The sequence below is a fragment of the Sarcophilus harrisii genome, chromosome 4 (genome assembly GCF_902635505.1).
Source record: "Sarcophilus harrisii chromosome 4, mSarHar1.11, whole genome shotgun sequence".
In the NCBI taxonomy this organism is placed as follows: domain Eukaryota; kingdom Metazoa; phylum Chordata; class Mammalia; order Dasyuromorphia; family Dasyuridae; genus Sarcophilus; species Sarcophilus harrisii.
The window spans coordinates 36,034,232-36,057,916 of NC_045429.1; positions in this window are offsets into that span (position 1 = coordinate 36,034,232).

The window sequence follows — 23,685 nt, forward strand, 5'->3', positions numbered from 1 at the left end:
TTGAAATAAACTCTGAAACTCTCACCTCCTCAGATCAGTTCAGCTGCAGGATTTCATCAAAACCCCTGATGATAATCTCCCCATCTCCTATTTAGCTTCTTTTATCTATTGCCTTTGCCATTCAATTGTGAGTTTCTTGTGCCTTTCTTTGTATCCCTAGCACTTAATATAGTGGCACAGAGTAGATACTTAATATTTTTTGTCTATTCTTCATCAGTAGGAATGACTAAAAGCAGAATAGATAGGGATTGTCTTGGGAAGAAACTTTCTGAGAGGACAGTTTTGATTATTGGTGGGATATCAAAGTATGAACAAGTAGAAGTTTGGGGAGAAAAAGAGAAGGTGAACATAAGAATTTTGCTCTCATTATCTTGTGCCTGGACTATTGCAAAAGTCTTGTGATTAACCTCCCTGCCTCAAGTCTCTCCACATTCCTACCTATCTTCCAGTTAACTTTCAAATTGTAGGTCTGATCATGTCTCCTCCCTCTTCAATAAACTACTTAGTTCCCTCTCATCTTTGAAATCAGATATAAAATCCTGTGCTTGACTTTTCAAAGGCCTTAATCTATCCCCCTCCTCCATTTCTACTCTTCCTTTTTCTTATCTTTATACTCTTTGATCCAGTGACACTAAACTTCTTGCTCTTCTCTGCACCAGACACTCCACCCTTAGACTACGTAGTTCCATTGGTTCCAAGCCTATAAAACTCTTTCTTGTCATCTCCACCTTCTACCTTTTTTTTTTTCCATTTCCTTCTCCAACTCATTTTACAGATGAGGAAACTGAGGCAAAACTGAGGAGGTTAAATGACTTTCCCAGAGTCACACAGCTTATTAATATCTGAGATCAGATTTGAATTTAGGAAGAAATGCTTTTCTGACTCCCAACCTGGTGCTCTATTGATTATGCCACCTAATTGCCCTCCCTGGTTTCCTTCAAGTCTCAGATAAATTGTAAGAAGTATTTCCCAATCCTTTTTAATCTTGGTGCCTTACCTCTGAGATTATCTCCTATTTATTCTGCCTATGACTTGATTTGTATATAGCTGTTTGTATGTTGTGTCCTTGAGAGCAGGGACTCTTTTTTGCTTTTCTTTCATCTCCTCAAACTTGGCACAATACCTGGTACATAGTAGGTCCTTAGGAAATGTTAGCTGACCCTGGGAGGTAGATGCTGTATCATTATCCTCATTTATAGGTGAAAAACTGAGGCATGAATTAGATGACATGCCCAGGGTCACAGCTGATAAATGTTAGTCAGAATCTGAACTCGAGGCTTCCTCATTCTACTGTGCCATCTAACTTCCTCTAGACACTTGGGAGGCATATATTCTCTACATGAAAATAAGCGCTACTAGTTTTAAGTACTTATAAAATATAAAACTATCTAGTTAAAATCATGTTACTTTATAAAGCATCTTATGAAGGGCTTCCTATTAATGTTACTATTTTGGAAGGGACTATTAACATTCATTTGCATTTTTATTTTTATTGCTGGTAATTCATATGATCTGTGTATTGCTTTCACAGTTTAAGTACGAGTTCCCACCAAATGAAATTTTATTTTTAAAGTCTCTTATCGTGGCACCCACTAGCACATGTTCATACACACAAGCAAATGAGTGGTCGAAAATATCAGATGTGCATTTCAATTGCTTCATTTCTTTCCCCCCATCTCAAATAGAGCTTCCTAAAATCCTCTTTTATTAGAGCAAAATGTAGATGATTCAAATACTATGCTTCAGCTGCCTTCATCATTTGAATGAGATAAGCTCTCAGCAAGATATATTCAAGAATCTATGATTCAAACTGTGTTATCCTGGTATAGAGCGATCTGCTACACATTTCTGAAGCAATTTAGACAGCTGTGACTTAGTCCCAAACAATGTAGACACTTAATCTATTGACTTGAAATTGGAGGGGAAAAGCTATTCAAGAGTTTTCACATGATTTCACTTGCAGGAGAGAAAGATACTTTTCGTGTTAAGAATGGAAAGTTGGGAATATTTGAATTAAAATTTTAAAAAAAGAAAAGAAAATTATTAACGTGATCATTTTTGAGTATTTAACAAGCAGACTAGACTAATGATCACTACCTAGATAATGATAAATTAGTCTTTTTAAAAACTGAATCCTAGTGAATGGTTTCTTTATCTGCTTTGCATTAAAATTTTACTCCCAGATTTTTTTTGCTTCAATTACAATCTTCATAAATGTCACCAAACTTGTTCCCTTTCTCAAGTATCTCCTTTCTGTACATCTCATTTTCTCATTCTTATCCAGATTACATTTGAATTTTTCACCTTAGAAATAAGTTTTCTTGCCATTTGGGCCAGAGATACATTTATAAAAAAGAACTTTGTATTGAATGCTCATAAGAAGTTGTAGTTTACTACTACTACTACCACCCTATTGCTATTACTACTATTACTATTACTACTATGATAATGTTTCTTGCTATCTGCAAAAAACAAAATTAAATTTGTAATTCAGTTAAAAGTCATTGTTCCTAACATTCTGGAATCAGATGTGTAAAATATACTTTTTTTTTTTCAGCATGGCAATTGGAGTTAAATGACTTGTCTAGTGTCATACAGCTAGTAAATGTCAAGTATCTGAGGCAAAGTTTGAACTCAGGTCCTCTTGACTCCAGGGATGATGCTTTATCTACTGTATCACTTAGCCATTCATAAAGTATTCATTTTTAAAACACACATTATAGATTCATGAATCATAAAAATTTACTCAAATAATAAGTTGGATTTTTATGTGATATTTGTGATTTTATACAATTACTTATATGATTTTCCCTCTTTTCATTTAAAAGTCTTTCTTTTAGTCTTCAAGACTAAAAAGTTTAGGTAGGTATTGTATAAGAAATACATTGTCTATACAGTGCAAAACCATTAGTCTATTCTATGGTTAAACAGTGAGCTTGAGGTTTTTGGACATCATCCATATAATATAGCCAGTGAATTTACTTTGATTTTTCATTTTTCAACCTCTAGCCTTAGTATCTCAGGTCTAGCTTTTAAAAGTAATGAACAAAATAATTTATTGTACTTCTTTGTGCATTTAATGAATTTTATACCGCATATTAATTTAATTTTCTACTTTTGAACCAACTTCCTAAGATGATTAAACTTCAAAATATTTTTTTTCCTGTTCTAATTGGTTGGTGATGAAGACTAAAATTTTCCATCACTGCATTTTTGAATGAATCATTTTTCACTGGAATGTTTTTTTTTTCTTATATAAAAAGTTGAGCACAATTTTAGCCTTCCTTTGTGACTCAAATGCTGAATAACTTTAGATATGTTCCCTTACAATGACCCGAATAATTTGTTTTTCTTTTCAAAGTAAAGAGGCTAGAAGACATGGATATTTTTATTAAAAGGAAAGCCAGCTAAAGACATTAAGGAGTTGGCATGTTATCCATATATAGTTACATTGTTGTAGGTAGCCTGAGAAATTGTTAGTAGAAGAATGAAACATTCCTACAAGAGATTTGAAATAGGCTGACCAAGATTTTCTACATAATAATTCACCTTTCCACTTGGACATTGGCCCATTCTCTTTGCTTGGGGTAATTCTGAAGACAAAAAAAAATAATAATAATAAAAGTAACTATAGTCAGCCAACAAGTATTTATTAAGAGTTTACTATATGTTGGAAATGAGTAGGTAGGTGGTACAGTGGAGAGAGCACAGTGCCTGCAGTCAGGAAGACCTGAGTTCAAATATAGCCTCAGATACTGTGGCCTGGGACCCCAAGCCAGTCACTTAAGCCTGTTTACCTCAGTTTCCTCATCTGTAAAATGAGTTGAATAAGGAAATGGCAAACTACTCCAGTGTCTTTGCCAAGAAAATTCCAAATAGGGTTGCAAAGAGTCCGACATGAATAAAGAGACTGAACAATCACAACAACATGTGCTTTGCACTGGACATAGAAAAAAGAGCCAAAAAGTCTCTAGTTTCAAGTCAGTAATAATCTAATAAGAAGATACAACATATGAACAGTAATGTACAAATAAGACAGAGACAGGATAAAGAGAAGATAATCCAAGAGGGAAGGCACTAACGTTAAGGGAGACTGGGAAAGATTTTTTGTAGAAGGTGAAACTTTTTCTAAGACAAAGCCAGAGCGGTTAGAAAACAGAAATGGAAAGGGAGAGAATTTTTGGAGATGGGGATAGCCAATAAAAATGCACTGAGTCCAAAGATGGAGTGTTTTGTGTGAGGGATGGTAAGGGAACCAGTATCTCTAGAATGAAGAGGAGACAAAGATGTAAGAAGATTGGAAATGTAGAAGGGGACCAGATTATAAAGATCTTTGATTTCTAGAGGATTTTATATTTGATCTTTGAGGTGATAGGTGGAATTTGTTGTAAGGGTAGGGACATGCCATGTTAGATATAATCTTTAGGAAGATCACTTTGACAGCTGAGTGGAAAGTGAACTGGAGTGAAGAGAAATGAGGCAGGAATATGAACCAAAGATGTGCAAGAGACCCATTGTAAAGCGATAAAGACTTTCAAAGTAGTGATAGAAGACAGAAGGGGGCATATAGAATAGATGTAATGAAGGCAGAAATGATGGGACTTGGCAAATGATTAGACACAGGGAGGAGAGAGCAAGGAGTCAAGCATGGCACTTAGATTTTTGAGTCTGGGTGATTAGAAAGATGGTGGTGCCTTTGAGAGTGACAAGAAAATTAGGAAGAGGGAAGGGTTTAGGTGAGAAAGATAATAAGTTCAATTTTGAACACGTTGAGTTTTAGCTCTCTGTATGACAGCTAGTTCAAGATATTCAGTAGATAGATGGAGGTGCAAGATTGGAGGTCTTCATCGAGGTTAGGACTAGATAAATAGAGGGAATCAGTTTAGAGATGATAATTGAATCCATAGAAATACTGATGAGATCATCATAAAAAATAATATAATATGTAGTGGCAAAATATTCAATGGAGTATCATTCTCTTTTGCGAGACCTTCTGCTCCTCCATGGCTAGAATTTACTTGACTGAAGATCATATTCTATAGTTTATACTTTTAAAAAATCCAACTTGATGTGTTTAGTTCAGCATATTTTCTCTCTGACTTTTAAGGCATTTTAACTTAGAGAAAAGGTTCATTTTAAAAATGTATTTAAGAAAACGCTGGTAGAAATTTATGATAATCATAGAACTAAGGGACTAGGAAAGACTTCTAGTTAACCTAGACATTGTGAGAATAATATGATATTTCACACATTCCTAAATTAAGGTCTATCCTCAAATGGATTTATGATTTCATTGTTATGGTTATTTCCTCTAGCCATGCAAAACACCCACCATGTAGATCTGTTCATTCTGTGTGACTCTTGTGTATGTCTTTCCAATAAACTCACCAAAAAGCTTTCCCCAATATGCCAGGACCCTTACTTGCTTTCTGAGGAAGTTGAGAAAATATCAATATAACACATAGGTCATCTACTGAATGGTTATTCTTTGTACTTACTGTGGAACCACCTCCAATATCTGATCAAAACATTTATGACTCCATTTCTGCATACAATGCATCATAGCTTAGTCACTCTCTCCATTCACTTTTCCATTACCCTCTATGTGATTTTTATTTTCATTTCTTCAGAGATTGTCCTAAGTCTAAGACTCATGGACATATATTATCCACAAAATGTTGGCTCTAAAGATGGGGGTGTTTCAGAAGAAGATTTGGAATTATTAAAAAATTTTGGCAGTTTCTCAAAGGTAAAGGCAATACAGCCCCCTCTCTTCTTATCCATATGCATGACAGTTTTTGATCTGACTTCTGGCCTAAAAATAGAAACTATGTCTATCTTTAGTGGAGTGTCTCAAGATTCTGTCCTTGAACTGGTCTGTCCAGTCTCTTCACCTTTGACAAAATGATGTGAGCATGGGAGACCTATAATAGTCTCACAATTTGCATCATAGAAAACTCTTTAATAAACTTAAAAAATATTCTTGTGCATTAGGTGTGACCAGAAAAAAATGGGTCAATTATATAGCATGAGCAACAGATAACAGATAGGCAGTTTGAAGGCACTGCAAATACTAAAATACCTAGAAAACCTCCAATATGTGGAATAGATCTTCTATGAAAGATTTATAGAAGGACATGGACAAAATGTGTTTATATGAGGAAGAGGAAATGGCCTCAAAGAAAATGGAGACAGAAATACCTAAAATTCAGGTAAATCATATGCAGAAGAAATCTGTATTGAATGTACTACACAGTTATAGAATTCCTCCGTAGGATAGGAGAAATATAAAGAAAAAAATGGAGGGATGGATTTTTTTTTTAAGATACCTAAATAAGAGCAAGATACAAAATTACTGAGAAAAAAACCCAACACACTATTATTTCTTCCGAAAAAGTAGATGGGAAGAAGCCAATAACTTCTGACCCCTAGGTTTATTTTCTTATCTCTAGTTAAGTTTTATGAAATTGGGTTACGAATGTATTTAAGGTATTCTTAATGAAAATATGAGAAGGGTTTCATTAATGCTATTTAACAGATATCATCTTCATAAGTCTCACAACTGCCTAAAAAGTATAGAGAATACAAGATCTCTGTTGGTAGTTGTTTATTATTTTAAAAGTCTAATATTTGCTTTCCATTGGGAAAAATGTATACTTGGAGAAACATAACTAGACTTATATTATAGCCAAATTCATGTAACAGGGAACTGTTTTTACAATGAAGTTTTAAAAGAAAATATAATTATGTTAAAGAAACAATAAACCCAGTCTGCCCTTTTAATACTTTTGCCTTTTATGAGTGATAATTTCCACTAATAAAAACACACCATTTACATTATTGGCATATAAAGGACAAAGGACTTGCTTTCATACTCTTATGTGTCATTTTGGAGATCGTTTTATTAAATTTTTTCTAATTATTTATTTCTAATTACATTCATAAGTCATTCTTAATAATTACTACTTCATTCCTTTTCCAGACAAGCATTTGCAGGTTATTTTATATATAATTAAGCATTGCTACAGACACTTTCAGTAACTGTGAGGTAACTGTGAGGGTAGATCTGCTTTCCCTGAATTTAGTTTCTTGGATATGTAAGGTGGGATGTAACATTCGGATTTTAATCTGTTTTAAAAACCTAGATTTGAACCCTGATTCTGACATTCACTATCTATGTGACAAATCTATTTACCTTTCTGGGTCTCAGTTTCCTCATCAAAATAATGAGGGGGTTGGGATATATAAGGTATAGTCTTTTTATGTGGACATTTTGGTTTTTCCAAAGGGGCAGAAAAGGACATTGTAGGAGAAAAACAACTTGAGGTAGCTCTGAGGATTTGAAAGAAGACTAGGACTCAGATAAACTTAATTGAGGACCAGTTTGAAAGCAGCTCAGAGGCAAAAGCATTAAATGATGGTGGGAATGACTATATTATACCATTGTTATTATTGTTTATCAGCTTATTCACATAAACTTCAGAGTTTTGAAGGTTATAGCTGAGAAACTATGAATCAAAAAACAACTTGAGGATCATGGGAAAATTATATAATAATCTGTGATGTTTGATGTTGATCAAACGGTTGATTTGGGGCTTTTCAACTTGAGTTAGAGGCCTCAATTTGATGCATAAATAATCGGGTATGACCCAGATTTAAGGGTAAGCTATTGCATTTTGATTTTTTTTGCTTCTGTCTTCTAATAATCTTATAATTATTCTTGTTTTTGTCATCTTTTGTGAAAGCTTTTAATTTTCAAAACATATCCATGGATAATTTTTAGCATTCACCTCTACAAAACTTGTGTTCTAATTTTTTTCCCCTTCCTTCCTCCCCATTCCCTCCCCTAGATGGCAAGTAATCGAATATATGTTAAACATATGCAATTCTTCTATGCATATGTCCACAATTATTATGCTATACAAGAAAAATCAGATCAAAAAGGAAAAAAATAAGAAAACAAAATGTAAGCAAACAATAATAAAAAGAGTGAAAATACTATATTGTGATCCACACTCAATTCCTACAGTCCTCTCTCTGGATGCAAATGGCTCGCTCCATCACAAGACCATTGATTGGAACTGACCTGAATCATCTCATAGTTAAGAAGAGTCGGGTCCATCAGAATTGATCATTGCATAATCTTGCTGTTGCTATGTACAATGATCTCAATTTCTACTACTAACGTCACTTACCATCAGTTCATGTAAGTCTCTCCAGACCTCTCTAAAATCATCCTGCTGATCATTTCTTATAGAACACTAATATTCTATAACATTCATACACCATAATTTATTCAGCCATTCTCCAACTGATGGGCATCCACTCAGTTTCCAGGTTTTTTGCCACCACAAAAAGGGCTGCCACAAACATTTTTGCACATGTGGGTCTCTTTCCCTTATTTATGATCTCTTTGGGATACAGGCCTAGTAGAAACACTGCTGGATCAAATGATATGTACAGTTTGATAACCCTTTAGGTATAGTTCCGAATTGCTCTTCAGAATGATTGAATTAGTTCACAACTCCACCAATAATGCATTAGTGTCCCAGTTTTCCAACATTCATCATTATCTTTTCCTGTCATCTTAGCCAATCTAAGAGGTGTGCAGTGGTAACTCAGTTGTCTTAATTTGCATTTCTCTTATCCATAGTGATTTAGAGCACCTTTTCATATGACTAGAAAAGGTTTCAATTTCTTCAGCTGAATATTGTCTATTCATATCCTTTGACCATTTATAAATTGACGAATGGCTTGTATTCTTATAAATTTGAATCAATTCTCTATATATTTTAGAAGTGAGGCCTTTATTAGAATCTTTGAATCTAAAATTTTCCCCCAGTTTATTGCTTCCCTTCTAATCGTGTCTGCATTGGTTTTGTTTGTACAGAAATTTTTAAACTTAATATAATCCAAATTATCCATTTTGCATTCCACAATGTACCCCAGTTCTTCTTTGGCCACAGATTCCTTCCTTCTTTATAGATCTTAGAGGCAGACTTTCCTTTGTTCTTTTAATTTGAAATCATGAACCCATTTCAAACTTATTTCCATATAAGGTGGTAGGTATGGGTCAATGTCTACTTTCTGCCATACTAATTTCCAATTTTCCCAGCAATTTTTGTCAAATCATGAGTTCTTTTCCCAGAAGCTGGGGTCTTTGGGTTTATCAGACACTATATTACTATAGTTATTGACTATTGTGTCGTGTGAACCTAACCTATTCCACTGAAAAACTACTCTATTTCTTAGCCAGTACCAAATGGTTTTGATGACTCCTGCTTTATAATATAGTTTTACGTCTGGTACAGCTAGGCCATCTTTATTTGCATTTTTTTCATTAATTCCCTTGAAATCCTTGACCTTTTATTCTTCCAGATGAATTTGGTTATTATTAAATGTGTCATATGTAAGCACCAATAGGGCTACTATGACTGATTTATGTATATGGGACATACTTTGGTTGGGACTCAGGATACATGGTGGTTAGTAGAGTAAATTCTTCATCCTTCAATTCCCAAATACAAGGGTTATCCTTAGGATCCTCACAGGATGATTGGTCCCCACTTTTGGAAAAATTCTTCCAAACCTGCCAGTGTATGTGCCAAATTGGGGCAAATGAGTCAGCCCCTATTTGAGTAATCACATTGGATGAGTGCTGTACTGAGTCCAAACCCAGATGGAAATTGAGGGGGTTAATGAAAAGGAAAGCCAGGGTTTTTGAGGGGACCTTATTATTCATACTGAAGTCCAGGGTGGAAAAGATTGCAAATCACATACTGACATCCTTGAGAAAGGAAGGAGAATGACCTGAGGATCAATAGATTATTTTCTGGATAGGTTGCTTAATGATGGCAACAAGGGAAGGGTATAGAAGGAGGATCAAGGAATGTGCCTGGACCTTCTCCAAGCACATGTTTGCATGTTGTGTGTAAGTGTTTGAAATAAGGTACATTTAGGACTGAAATGGAGACTCAGGGATATAATATGCTTAGAGAGCCAGGTTTCCATGATTACAAGAAGATGAGGAGATGATCTACAAGAAGATTAACTTTAATCCAAAAGACAGTTTGTTAACAAAAATCTGGAGGTTATAGAAGAATGGGAGGGGAGGGAAAGAATGGGATATGAACTTGAAAGAATTCCCAAAGAGTCAGGAGTTTTTACATAGAGATAGCTCTCAACTCTGAATCAGAGGGATGCAAAAATGAGGAGATGACAAATCATCTTAGCCATTTGACAGAAGTCTGCTATCTCTTTCCTCACAGAAAAGATAGCTATATCTCTGACTCTAGCAGGCTTGAGTGATTTTCTCTCCTGGGCAAGTGGGAGCCAGTGACAAGAATCTCTGGTTCTGGTGGCCAAGTGGTCTACTGCCAAGAGGCCTAGTGTTTGAGCTTTTGGTGGTTGCAGAGAACTGACATATATCTAATTTACTTTCTCTCAATAGGAATAATCCTGTCCATGTCCTAGCTCAGATGTTCCAATCCAGTAAATATTTATTAAATAGAGACTATGTGCTAGGCACTGTGCTAAGCACTGGTGATATTATTCAGTCGTTTTTCAGTCACGTCTGACTCTTTGTGACCCTACTTGGGGTTTTCTTGGCAAAGATACTGTGGTGGTTTGCCATTTCCTTCTCTACATCATTGTACAGATGAGGAACTGAGATAATCAGGGTTAAATGAGTTGCCCAAGGTTATGCTAGTGAGCATTTGAAACTGTATTAGAAATCAGGAAAATTAGTCTTTTTGATTTCAGACCTGGCACTTAGCTACTTGGGACTTGCTGTCCCAAGGTTACAATTAATAATAATACTAATAAAAAAAAGCAGACACCTCCCTCAAGGAGTTTACAATTGAATGGAAGAAGGCAACACACAAATGAGGGATGGGAGGGGGAGACCAGACAAATCTCTGTATCTCACTCTATGGAATTGAAACCAGCAGAGCAACAGATGCATAGTGGAGTGAACTCCCCAAAAGTCTAGCTTTTCTCTCTATAAAGGAGTGCTTCGGGAGTAAAGGTGCACAGCCTTTCAAGATATTGTTTTGATTATCACCCCTTTGGGAGTGGCTAGATGGTATCTGATAATATGGTATGACTTTGAGACATACATAATATGATATGACCTTTACTCTCCAGATTGTGTCCTTGGGCTCTCTTTAGCTTATCAATGTATTTTTTTTTTTTTCTTTTTTAACAATGTAGAAGCTAGAACTGGAAGCAACATTCCAGGTGTGGTTTGACCAGGTAGGCCAATAGCAGTACCTGTAAAGCAGGAAGTCACTAAACACCACTGTTCATCTCATCTTTTTCTGACCCTCTCTGGATAATGAATGCCTCAACTGATGGCAATGTGAATCTATTTCACCATTCCTTCCTTGGAGGGCATGGAGCTGTTTCTTCCTCTGAGAATCCAGTGTTCTGTTAATAGGGAAGAAACTCATACCTAGTACTTAGCGTCAAATGGTTAACTATCCTCTTTCTCTTCTCTGTGATCCTCTTATATCCTCCAAACTCCGGGAACTGATTGGAATCGTTCCTCCCTCCCCTCCCTTCTTTTTTTCTTTCCTCCCTCCCTCTTTTCTTTCTTCCCTTCCTCCTTCCTCCCTCCCTCTTTTCTTTTCTCCCTCCCACTCTCCCTTCCTTCCTTCCTTCCTTCCTTCCTTCCTTCCTTCCTTCCTTCCTTCCTTCCTTTCTTCCTTTCTTCCTTCTTTCTTCCTTCTTTCTTCCTTCCTTCCTTCCTTCCTTCCTTCCTTCCTTCCTTCCTTCCTTCCTTCCTTCCTTCCTTCCTTCCTTCCTTCCTTCTTTTCTTCTTCTTCTCCTGTCTTCCTTCTTTTCCTCCTCCTCCTTCATTTTTATAGTGAATTTAAAAGAAATATTTCATTGTCATTGGTAACTTGGAGATCAGAGAAATGTTCTTGGAGCTTATGTTTTCTTCTAGAGTACCCAGCTTACATTTGAGCTTAAAAAATAATTATTTATCAATGGCTTAAAGATGAATATTATGTGCCCGGTACAGGTCACTACATTATTCTTTCTGTTTTCAAGGAAAAAAAATTCCTTCTTAAAGCAAGATTTTAAAGCCTTACCATTCTTGCTAGTACATTTTCTGTACAAATCTCATGGTAAAGTAAACTGTCTTGAGGCCTTGGAGAAGCCTCAACTTCTGCCCATTTTATCATCACTTTCCATGATAGAAACACCCAATTTCTTCTCTCCCTTTCCCTTTCCCTCTTTCTCTTCCTTTCCCTCACCTTCTTTCTCCCTCTTCCTCTCTCTCTGTCTCTCCACCCTCTCTTTCTCTCCTTCCTTCCCTCTCTGTCTCTCATTCTCTTTCTGTCTCTCTCCTCCTTCTCTTTCCTTCCCAGTTCCCTTTCCTTCCCTTCCCAGTTCCCTTCCCACTTCCCTTCCCTTCTCTTCCTACTTCCCTTCCCTTCCCTTTCCAGTTTCTTTCCCTTTCTACTTCCTTTCCCTTCCCAGTTCCATTTCCCTTCCCTTCCCTTCCTTTCCTTTCCTTTCCCTTCCCTTCCTTTCCTAGTTCCCTTCCCTTCCTTCTTCCCCCCTTCCCCTTTCCAGTTCCCTTCCTAATCCCCTTCCCTTCCCTTCCCTCATTTTATTGCCTAATTTTATTGCAGTATTATCTGAAAATACAGTATAAATAATTTCTCTTTTGAAATTGATATGAGGCTTTACTATTTTGTTATTGTTGTTGTTGTTGTCAGTGATGTAAGCTATGAAGATTCTACCATGTTGGGAAAAATACAAATATTGTCATTGGAAACAGATCGTCTGTTTTCCAAAGATCACAGCTATGGAGAGACGTCACCAGAAGGTTGTCCTCCTGGTAAGGAATTTTCATTTTAGTCTTTCATAGACAGTCCTTTTCAGAAGCTAGTTATGGCTTCCCAGGCTGAAGAGCTCAGACTAAGGTAAGATCAAATAGCGATGGGATAGCAAACTGCCCTTTCTTCATCCAGTTGGGAGATAGGAGGGTATGAATGGAGATGATGAGGGAAGCAATACACTGTCTAGTTACCCGCTAGCATGAAAAGATGGTCTAATTTTGTCACCATATAATCCTAAGCTTAGATATTAGTCTGCAGATCACATAGCAGCTGTAGTTAAAATCTCTTTCCTTTTCCCTGTTATTCTCTCATTTTGCTTGTTCTTTCTGTTGTAGTAGTTTAACTCTCATTTTTTTATTTTCAAAATAGTATATGCCTCTCTAAAGTTCTGTTGATCATTTCTTATAGAAAAATAATATTCTATAACATTCATGTACCATAACTTATTCAGCCATTCTCCAACTGATGGGTATCTATTTGTTTCCAGTTCCAAGTCACTACAAAAAAGGCTGCTACAAACATTTTTTGCACATGTGAGTCCTTTCCCCTTTTTTTATGATATCTTTGGGATACAGACCCAATAAAGACACTGTTGGATCAAATCCTCTCATCATTCTTGATGGGTTGAAGAGGGATTTCAGTGCTATTTCATGATTGCTAAAGGGGTTTTGGGAGAAGTCCATTGCCCAGACTTTCTGCTCATCTTGACCGCCATTTTAAAACTTTATATCCTTAATGTTCAGCTTAGGGCCTCACATGTTGTTGTTGTTTAGTTGATTATCCATTTATGACTTTTTGTGATTCCATTTGGGGTTTTCTTGGCAAAAATATTGAAATGGTTTGCCCATAGTGGGCACTTAATAAATAGTTGCTAAATCAAATTATTGGGTTGCTCACAGAAACAAAATACAATTTAAACTAGCAACAAATTTTTGTTGACTGTCTAATGTGTTTAGGATTCTCTTCTTTTGTGGCTTTATTTTCTTATGCAGATGATTTTAATTTTCTAATTTCCATCACATTTATAAATACTAGAAACTTGTTTTTATCTAAACCTCAATTCAATTTAGCTTCAGAAGGATGTATAGTTATGTTCCAAATTTCATGATTCAAAGACCAACCAATTTTAAACTTAATTGAATACATCAAAATATCACATTATTTTTCATCAACTGTTAAAGTTATATCTATTGTTAAGGAATCTGCACATGTTTTGAAAAATATTTAAGCTTAATAGTCTAAATCAGGAGTTTTAGGGTAGTCTATTATCAATGGAAAATAGAGTCACAAAAAACTCAGAAAATATAGTGGATTCTGTAATCTTTACTTCTTCTTTTTTTTTTTTTTAAGCAGAACTTTAGACTAGTGAAATAGTATGATTGTGGGACATTTTTTTTTTTTTTTAATATAGAGAAACCTTGAAGGCTTATCACTGTTAGGTTTGTTAGAAGAAAAAAAAAACAACTTTGATTTAGTTGCAGGCAGCATGAATAATAATGACATGAGTTGTTCAAAACAAAGGCTAGAAAGAAGACCTCTGTCTTCTAGATAGTTCTAACTATTTTGTCATCAGAAGCTTTAAAAAGACTTGAGGAAAACCTCTGTTGCCTAAGACTCGGAAGCTAAGCAGTTTTTGGGGGGTGGGCTTGCTGAAATCGTTTGAGGGAATGCAGTTTGACAATCAGAGGTTTGCCAGTAATTAAAAGGAATTTTCTAACTTCAAGCTGTATTTCAGTCAGTCTGCACTTCATTAGGTCCAGAGTCACAGTTGAACATCTCATTTTGCCTCAGGACATTTCACTGGTCTTGTGGTTGCTTGAGTTTCTTTCTTCTAGCAGGTTCTGGGCTTTATCTTTTTAGGACCATTTGATTGTTATCTCAGCTCCCATCTGCTTCTCTTCAGACTTTAAAGTTTCTGTGCATAAGATCAGGCTGACTGTTTAAGCCATAATGGGGGCTATAAGCCATTACACCTAGCTGAGAGCATCTGGACCAAAGCCAGCCCAGGCTAAGACTTTATATATTCTTTTACCTGCCTGGGGCAGTTGCTGATTCAGAGTTTCTCATCCAAGTCAACTTTATGATTTAGGGTTAGTAAAAGTCTTCTAACTGATGATGAGCATCTTATGGGAAGCCTATGTCCTGCTAAACCCATTTTAGAAACTGTCACCAAAATATCCTCAGTAGCTAAATGGAACTGGGAACCTACTTTACTCCCTAAGTCCTCTCTGATAGGCTTGGAAATGCTAAGGAAAGCTAAGGGAAGAAATCAAGGTCATTACACCCTAGATTTTTGGTCCACATTCCTGCCTTTAATATGCATATCTGTTGGCAAGCAAAATCTTCCCAGCTTTTGTGTTACATTCTTTCAAATGCAAAACATCACTTCCTTCCTTTCCTACAAGTAAACCAAGGAAGTGGATTAAGTGGTCTCTAATGCCCCTTCCAGCTGGAAATCCTGTGACTGGCCTTCATAGTTCTCTGGCTAACCTCTCACTGTGAGATACCAAATCATGGAATGCTTTAAAAAAAAAAAGAAAAGAAAAGAAAAAGGAAGAAGAAAGTTCTAAGAACCTGACCAAAAAGGAAAATAAATTCATTTCTCTGATTTAGGCAAGGGAAGTTTTTTGTTTGTTTGAATCTTTGAATACTTTTCTTGGAATCTTGTAGTAACTATCAATTATTTTTCCAAATGAAAATACAAATTTCTGCTCTTCAAAGTTAGCAGTTACCCTCCCACATCAACCTAATTGTGTCAATCACTGCTTAAGAAAGGAAAGATCCTTTTCAATAGTACCTTCTAGTCCTTCTACCCCACAACTCATAGCAAGGGTTCTTAATATAAGATCTGTGGAACCCCAAAGAGCTACTGCATAGCTTTTAGGGTATCCATAGGCTTGAATGGAAAAATATATCTTTATTTCAATAGAATTGGTTTCCTTTGCGCGGATTTGATGAATTTAAAAACTTTATAATGAGAAAGGGTCCATAGGGTCCCCCAGTTTGACAAAAAAGTCCCTAAGGTGAAAAATGTAAACAAAAACTGCTTCCTCCTTCCTGGCACACTAGCTAATGGCCTACAGGCAGATCCTTAAGACAAGAAGGGACAGGGGTGTACTAGAACCAGCTCCAACTGGTTTATTAGTTGAGTGTTAAATGTGAACATTTACACCTCAGAAATCAGCAATTGCTATAAATTTGTTTGTTTTATTGTTCTGTTGATTGTCTAGGCTTAAGAAAGTGATAATAATGAAGATTAAACTTAAAAGCATTTTGTGTATACACTTTTTCTTTCTTTCTGGAGAGCCTGATTGTTAAACTTTTACAAGCACATTCCTATATTGCTCTATAAACATTTCTTAAAATGCAGCAGCAGTATGGCAGAAGACTCAGGGAATCAAGTCATCACCAGGTAGGAGACATGTAGGCTAATGATAATAATAATAATTGACATTTATATAATGTTTTAAGGTTGCAAAGTATTTTTACATTCATTATCTCTTCTGAGCCTCATAGCAGCCCAGGACAAGAAATAACCAAAGATAGATAAATTGAAAACCCACATTCTATGTATAGGAAAATTATCCTAACTCTCTTGGTACTGACATTCTTCTCATTTCACTTGGTGATCTCATCAGCTCCCATGGATGTAATTATCATCTCTATGCTATTGATTCTCAAATCTAACTACCCTTCCCAGTCTCTTTGCTGACCTCCAATCTTGCATCTCCAACTGCTCTTCTGATATCTCAAATTGAATGTCCAGTCACATCTTAAATTCAAAAGAGCTCCTTATCTTCCTCACTGAACCCTCTCTCCCTCTTTCTCCTCCTTCCCTTACCCCATCCTACCTTCCCTGTTCCTGTCAAGGGCACTAGCATTCTGTCAATCCCCATTTTTGACCTCTGACTTATCACTTCATTCTATTTTTTTTTTTATTTAATAGCCTTTTATTTACAGGATATATACATGGGTAACTTTACAGCATTAACAATTGCCAAACCTCTTGTTCCAATTTTTCACCTCTTACCCCCCCCCCCCTCCCCTAAATGGCAGGATGACCAGTAGATGTTAAATATATTAAAATATAACTTAGATACACAATAAGTATACATGACCAAAACATTATTTTGCTGTACAAAAAGAATCAGACTCTGAATTATTGTACAATTAGCTTGTGAAGGAAATCAAAAATGCAGGTGTGCATAAATATAGGGATTGGGAATTCAATGTAATGGTTTTTAGTCATCTCCCAGAGTTCTTTTTCTGGGTATTATCACTTCATTCTAAATCATTGCAATAGTTTCTAGTGAGTCTGCTTGCCTCCTTTTTCTTCCCACTCCAGTCCATCCTTCTTTCAGCTGCCAAAGAGATTTCCCTAGTCTACAGGTCCTACCATGTTACCTGTGGCCCTTGCTCAAACAGCTCTAGTGGTTCCCTCTCACCTTCAGGAGCATTTAATTTAATTTAATGTTTAGCATTCAAAGTCCCTTATAATTGACCCCCTCTTATCTTTCCAATATTCTTATACCTCACTCCTCACCATGTACCTTTGATTCCATGACTTTGGCCTGCTAGCTGTTCCACAAACAAAACCCTTCATGTCTTGGCTCCAGACATTTTTAATGACTGTCCTCCATTCCTGGAATGCTCTCCTTTTTCATTTCTACCTCTTGGCTTCCCTGGCTCCTTCAAATCCCAGCTACATTCCTTTCTTCTACAGGAAGTTTTTTTCCAACTCCTCTTCATTCTAGTGTCTTTGCACTGGTAATTATTTCTCTTTTTCTTTCATATAGCATATTTGCTGGCCTATCATCTCCCCCACTATGAGCTGCAAGGCAAAGACTGCCTTTGCCTCTCTTTGTATCTCAAGCACTTAGCACAATGCTTGGTACAAACATGGAGCCCAATAAATGATTACAGATTAACTGATTCCATGAGTACCTCTGTGTGACAGAAATAGTGCTGTTGGTAACTAAGAGTTGAGAAAATATATGATGATGATAGTGACATATAAATTTAATGAACTGTAATGAACTTTAAAAATTAATTTGTATCTTATTAATCATATAATCAGCATATATTTTGATGATGAAAATACATGCACATGTGAAAATGTCTTGAGTCTGTAGAAGGTTGGAGCTATGTAAAAACAAAATGACAATGTTGGGTGCACATGTGGATTCCTGGACCCTTTCCTAAGAGCTCTATTATCGGGCTGGATAGATTAGACCTGGAGTCAGTCCTTGCCACTGAGGAGACTGAAGCTTGAATGAGGGAGTTCTGTGCTAAAGTAGAGCTAAAGCTATTTGGGTGTACATACTAAATATGGCACAATATGATGAGCCCTTAGGAATGGGAACTGCTAGGCTGCCAGGTGAGTGTTAAAATGTCCCAGGTGGGAAAAGCAGAGAAAATTAAACCTTCTATATGATCAACAGTGTGATTATTGTACAGTAGTACAGTAGTGCTTGTCTGCTACATTCCTGTCGGGTTAGACTGGAAGACTAGCCTCATAACAAACAGAAAATAAACATCCCTTATACATGAAACAATCCATGGCTCTCCAGAGCCCCTTGATAACAATCTGGAAAACACTGATTTGTAACTGTTCTGTGATTAAATTTTGTAAATCTTGAGGTTTCTATGTCCATTTGATTATGAGCTCCTCAAAAGTGTCATTGAGTTGCTTCAGTCTTCTATGACCCTATTTGTTTTTTGTTTTTGTTTTCTTGGCAAAGATAGTGCCTTTTCTTTCTCTAGCTCATTTGACAGAAGAGAAACCTGAGACAAACAAAGTTAAGTGACTTGCCCAGGGTTACAAAGGGCTAGTGTCTGAGGCTGGCTTTGAATTCTGGTTTTCTTAGGATCTCTTTTCATTGCACCATCGGGATAGCCTCTTCCTTGAAGGTCAGGGACTATCTTTTGCTTCTTTCTGAATCTCTAGTAATTAGCATAGCACCTGCCAATTAGTAGATACTATATAAATCCTTGTTGACTGACATCTGTAAAAATCGGTACCATAATAATTGTAGTACTCACTTCATAGGGTTGTTGTAAGGATTAAATAAGATTCTGCATGGAGTGTTTTGCAAACTATAAAGCATTATATAATTTCCTATTATTGTTATTTTTCCATTCTCTATCTGTGTTTTTGTCATTTCTTGATCCAAGTATGTTTGAAAGCTCCTTCTATTGTTCATCCTTATGTATGAGAAATGGCTTTTGCTAAATGAATAATATTGGATTTGCCATCTGCTTTGGGGGCAAGGGTGCATCACTGACTGTCCTCAGTGGAAATGGAGAACAGTTTGTCAGCTTGTTATTTTGGTAGCATATAGAATTAGATCAGTTATTTCAATCCCTATCCAAATCATGAATCCCTTATTTTTTTACATTAAAATTTTAATAGTCATTTTGATATATTTTGTTTTTATATCACCTAGATTTCCCTCTATATTTTAGCACCACCCCCACCCAGAGAGTCACCCTTTATAATAAAGAATTTTTAAAAAGAAAAAGAGGAAACAGTATTCCAAATTGATCAACATGTTGAGAAAATCTGATGTTCTATGCAATTACCCACAGCTGTGAATCTTTCCCCCTTCCTCACTTTCACCTCTCATCTTCTTTTATATCTCTTTCTTGGGGCCAAACAACATAGATCTTCAATTGTTTTTTGGCTGTTGTTCTTTCCCGTATTATTTTCTTGGCTCTGCTTATTTTAACTTGCATGAGTTTATTCAAGTTTTTGTGAATCCCTTCTAACATATTCCTAACAAATGATTATCCAGATGCTACTTGACATTCTCTGTGTTAGGAAATGTGCCATCCTAAGAGGCAGCTGATTCCATCTTGGGACATTTCAAATTGTTAAAAAGATTTTCCTTATTCTGAGCCCAAATTTGCTTCCCTAAAATATCCACCTATTAGTTCTAGTTCTGTCCTCTGGAGTCAAACAAAGCAAGACTACTAAATTTCAAGTCTTGAAATAGTTTAAGATTCCTGAGTGCTCTTTTCTTTGGGTAAAAACATGCTCAATTCCTCCAAGGCATTTTCATATATAATTTTTAGGTCCTTCATTACCTTTGTCAAACTCTTTTGAATATTTATCTCATCAATGTTCTTTCTGAAATATAGCACCCAGGGTTGTACATAGTCTTCCAGATATGTTCTGATCAGGTATGAGTACAAGAGTTTTGTCACCTTCTTTATTCTCAATATTGTATCTCTTTGTATTCTTAGAGTCTATCTCCCTTCTCTATGCATTGTATTGGTGTTCGAGGAGAACCAGCACACTCTGGTGCGAATACTTGCCAAGCCCTTTTTAGGGACATCATCCACCTTTGGTGTCCAATTTCGCCCAACTCCCACTTGTGGCTCCAAGAAGCTGGAGTATACACAGCATTCATACCCTGGTTAAATCACGTCAGCAGATCCCACTAAACCAGGATGAGAACAACTGACAGGTCTCAAACTGATTGGTGAGTTAAGGGGCTGTCTACCCCATGCATCCCTGGCAGAAATGGTTGGATGAGAACAATTTGTTCCAAAGGCCATGAAGACAGCTGAAGCAGGAGCTGGGGAGCATTCAGAGCTTGGTCAGACATCAAAGACACTGAAGTCATCCTCTGCTTCCCAGGCCATCGCCAGTCATCCCGACTTTTGTCATGCCATTGGACTTGGATGATTCTGGAAGAGAGAGTGAAGATGACAATTTTGTGCAAATTTGCCTCACTTCGAGTCAAGACATTACCCCCAGATGTCACTTTGATGTTCTCTTTGAAAACATAGAATGAACAATAATACTTCTATTAATGTAGTCTAACTTTGGGCAGCTAAATCATGCTGATTATTCACTTTGAATGTGGAGTTAAGTCTAACTCTTAGTTCTTTCCCCTCACCCAAACTTCTTTCTAGACATGTTTCCTCCAACCTGTACCCATGCAGTTGATTTTTTTGAATCCAAGTGAATGATTTACATTCATTTATTATAATTCATCTTGTAATCTTCAGTCTACTATTTTAGACTGTTGAAATTTTTTTCAATCCCAACCCTATTATTCATTGTCAGCTCTCCCCTAAGCCACCTGAATATTTGAAACACATGTTGTCCACTTTTTTATTCAATTTATGCAGGACAAAACAGGGCTAAAGAAAGATCCATGAGAAATTCTTAGGAGGGTACCGATTCTTGGGTGACATTGACTTATTAATCAATACTGTGGCTTGTATTAGATAATGGTTCTAACGCAATCTATGTTACTCTACAATTCACATTTCCTTGTCATATCTGCAAGGAATTTTCCCTGAGAGATTTTTTCAAATGCTACACTGAAATCTATTTGTGTTATATACAAGATATCTGTCCTACCTACTAACTTAGCAATGCTGTCTAAAAGGGAAAGGAAGTAGATTTAATATAACTTGTACTTAATCAACTCATGCTGATTCTTAGAATGTATCTCCTTCTCTAAGCATTCTCTAACTTTAGCAGGAAATAAAGGGTTAATTTCATTAAAGAAAATTGAAATCATTGATATATATATATATATATATATATATACACACACACACACACACACCCATATATATATATATACACACACACATATATACACATAATGTCTTTTTTTTCCCCTAAGGCAATTGAAGGTCTTGACCAAGATCACACAGCTTGGAAGTGCTAAATGTCTGAGTGAGATTAGATTTGAATTTCTGGTCTTTTTGACTTCAGGGCTGGTGCTCTATCCACTGAACCACCTAGCTGCCCAATCATTGCTATTTCTGATGGAATAATACTTCTGGTTACCATGACTCCTTAAAAGATTGTTATTCGATGATCATAGCAAAAAATTATTTTACTAAACTAGGACATAATTTAACCAGATGTGAACTTGCTCCTTTATCAAGGAGCTCTCACCAACTTCTCATCTTTTGTGAGACCTGGTTATAAGTTAGTTAGTCTTTTTTTTTTTTTTTTTTTTAATTCTAACCTTTCTACTCTGTAAAAAGGTTATCTAGCTCTGGTACAGAAAGCAAGTAAAATAGAATACTGTCTTCTTTCTCTCCTCTCTTATCACTCTTCCATTGATGCAAAGCAGTGATCTTAATCTTTCTTAACCTTATCCTTTCTTCTGACAAAATCCAGAAAGTCCTTTATATTATCTTTAGCATTTTTAGCACCTGGACAGGTAGGTGGTACAGTGGATAGAGCACCAGTCTTGGAGTCAGGAAGATCTGAATTTAATTCCAACTACAGCTGGACAATTTAATTCCAACCTCATCTGGGTGATCCTATGCAAGTCCTTAAACTTTTGTTTGCTGAGTTTCCTCAGTTGATAACAGTAATACCTACCTCTCAGGGCTGTTGTGAGGATCAGAAATGAATTGGTAATTATGAAATTACCACACAGTGTCTGACACATAGTAGGTACTATGTCAGCTGTTGGTATTATCCAATATGTTCATGCAACCCAAATATATTCTTATAGAATATTATCACTTCTTTTTCTTTTTTTTCCCATTCACCCTCAGTAACCAGCTTGGATTGTAATCTCCTGTTTGTCTTGTTTTCATAGTTCAATTGGTTACATCTTAGTCAGCCTGTACCCTGTTCCATCATCCAACTTCTCAATGAGATTGTTTAACACTGGGCACAGAGCCAACCTTTGCAAGAGTACCACTTGTTTGATGCCCAACTACTTGACATTAATCCATTGATAACCTCCCCAGACTATGACTCTTTTGTCAAGTAGATGTACTTACACCTTTTTATATCAAAGAATTGTAGAACTCCTTTTGCTTCCCTACTATGAATACTACTAACTTGAAAGCTTTTTTTTTTAAGATTAAAAAATGATTATCGCATCAGCATAACATCACTTACTTAATTGGCCCTTAACTTTTTGCCTAGAAGGATGTTACAGTATAAATTCTCAGAAGAGAAAACAGAAACCATATAGTTCAACATATTTCTATTGAATCCCTTTGACAACACGCCCCACAATTGGTTATACAGCTTCTGCTTAAAAACCTGCTTCTTAATGCTCCATGTCTATGTTTGTGAGAGTTTGGAGGAGGAGAGTTTGGGGGGGGGGTTATTCCAGAATATCTTTAAGGAGAGGTCCCTGGAAGAAGAGGAAGTCTTTGAGAAGATGCATAGAGTAGTTGGCCACTTGACAGCTTCCCAATTTTCAGTCTGCTATACTAGAGACTTACAGGAATTTACATTTGAGTGAAATGGGAACTCTCTCCTTTGGTTGAGCTAAGATATCTTGCACCTAGTGGGAAAGCTCATTCTCTCTGTGTACTGTTTGGCACATACTGGTCTGTATGTACTTCTCTTAGTTCTATTTGTTCTAAGTGGAATTATTTGCTATTCACTATTGGTAATGATCTTTGTTTAACTAGCATTTGGTGAGAAGATAGGCCTTTGAATATAGTTCGGAGCCCCCCTTCTCTGTTAAGCCATAGGAAAGTGCCTTAAACTGAAAAAAATCATTTCACTTAGTCTAGCAATTATGGGGAGGTAAGATAAGGGAGATATTTATTTGTGAGTCCCTCTGAGCCACATTTAGCCAACCCAAGTGGATATACACATAATTTATATGGCCAACCCATACAATAGGTAAATACAAGATAAATTTAGAAAAAATGAAAGGAACTTTGAGAGAAGATGGCAGCAGCTGGAGTTTGGAGGGATTGCAGGGGCTTCCTGAAAAAGGTAGGATTTGAAGTTTTAGCACATAATCTCAGGACAATATGATATCCTCTTTTTCAGTCTTGTCTATTTCCCACATTCCTAATTTCTTCAAGGATATTAATCCAGTGG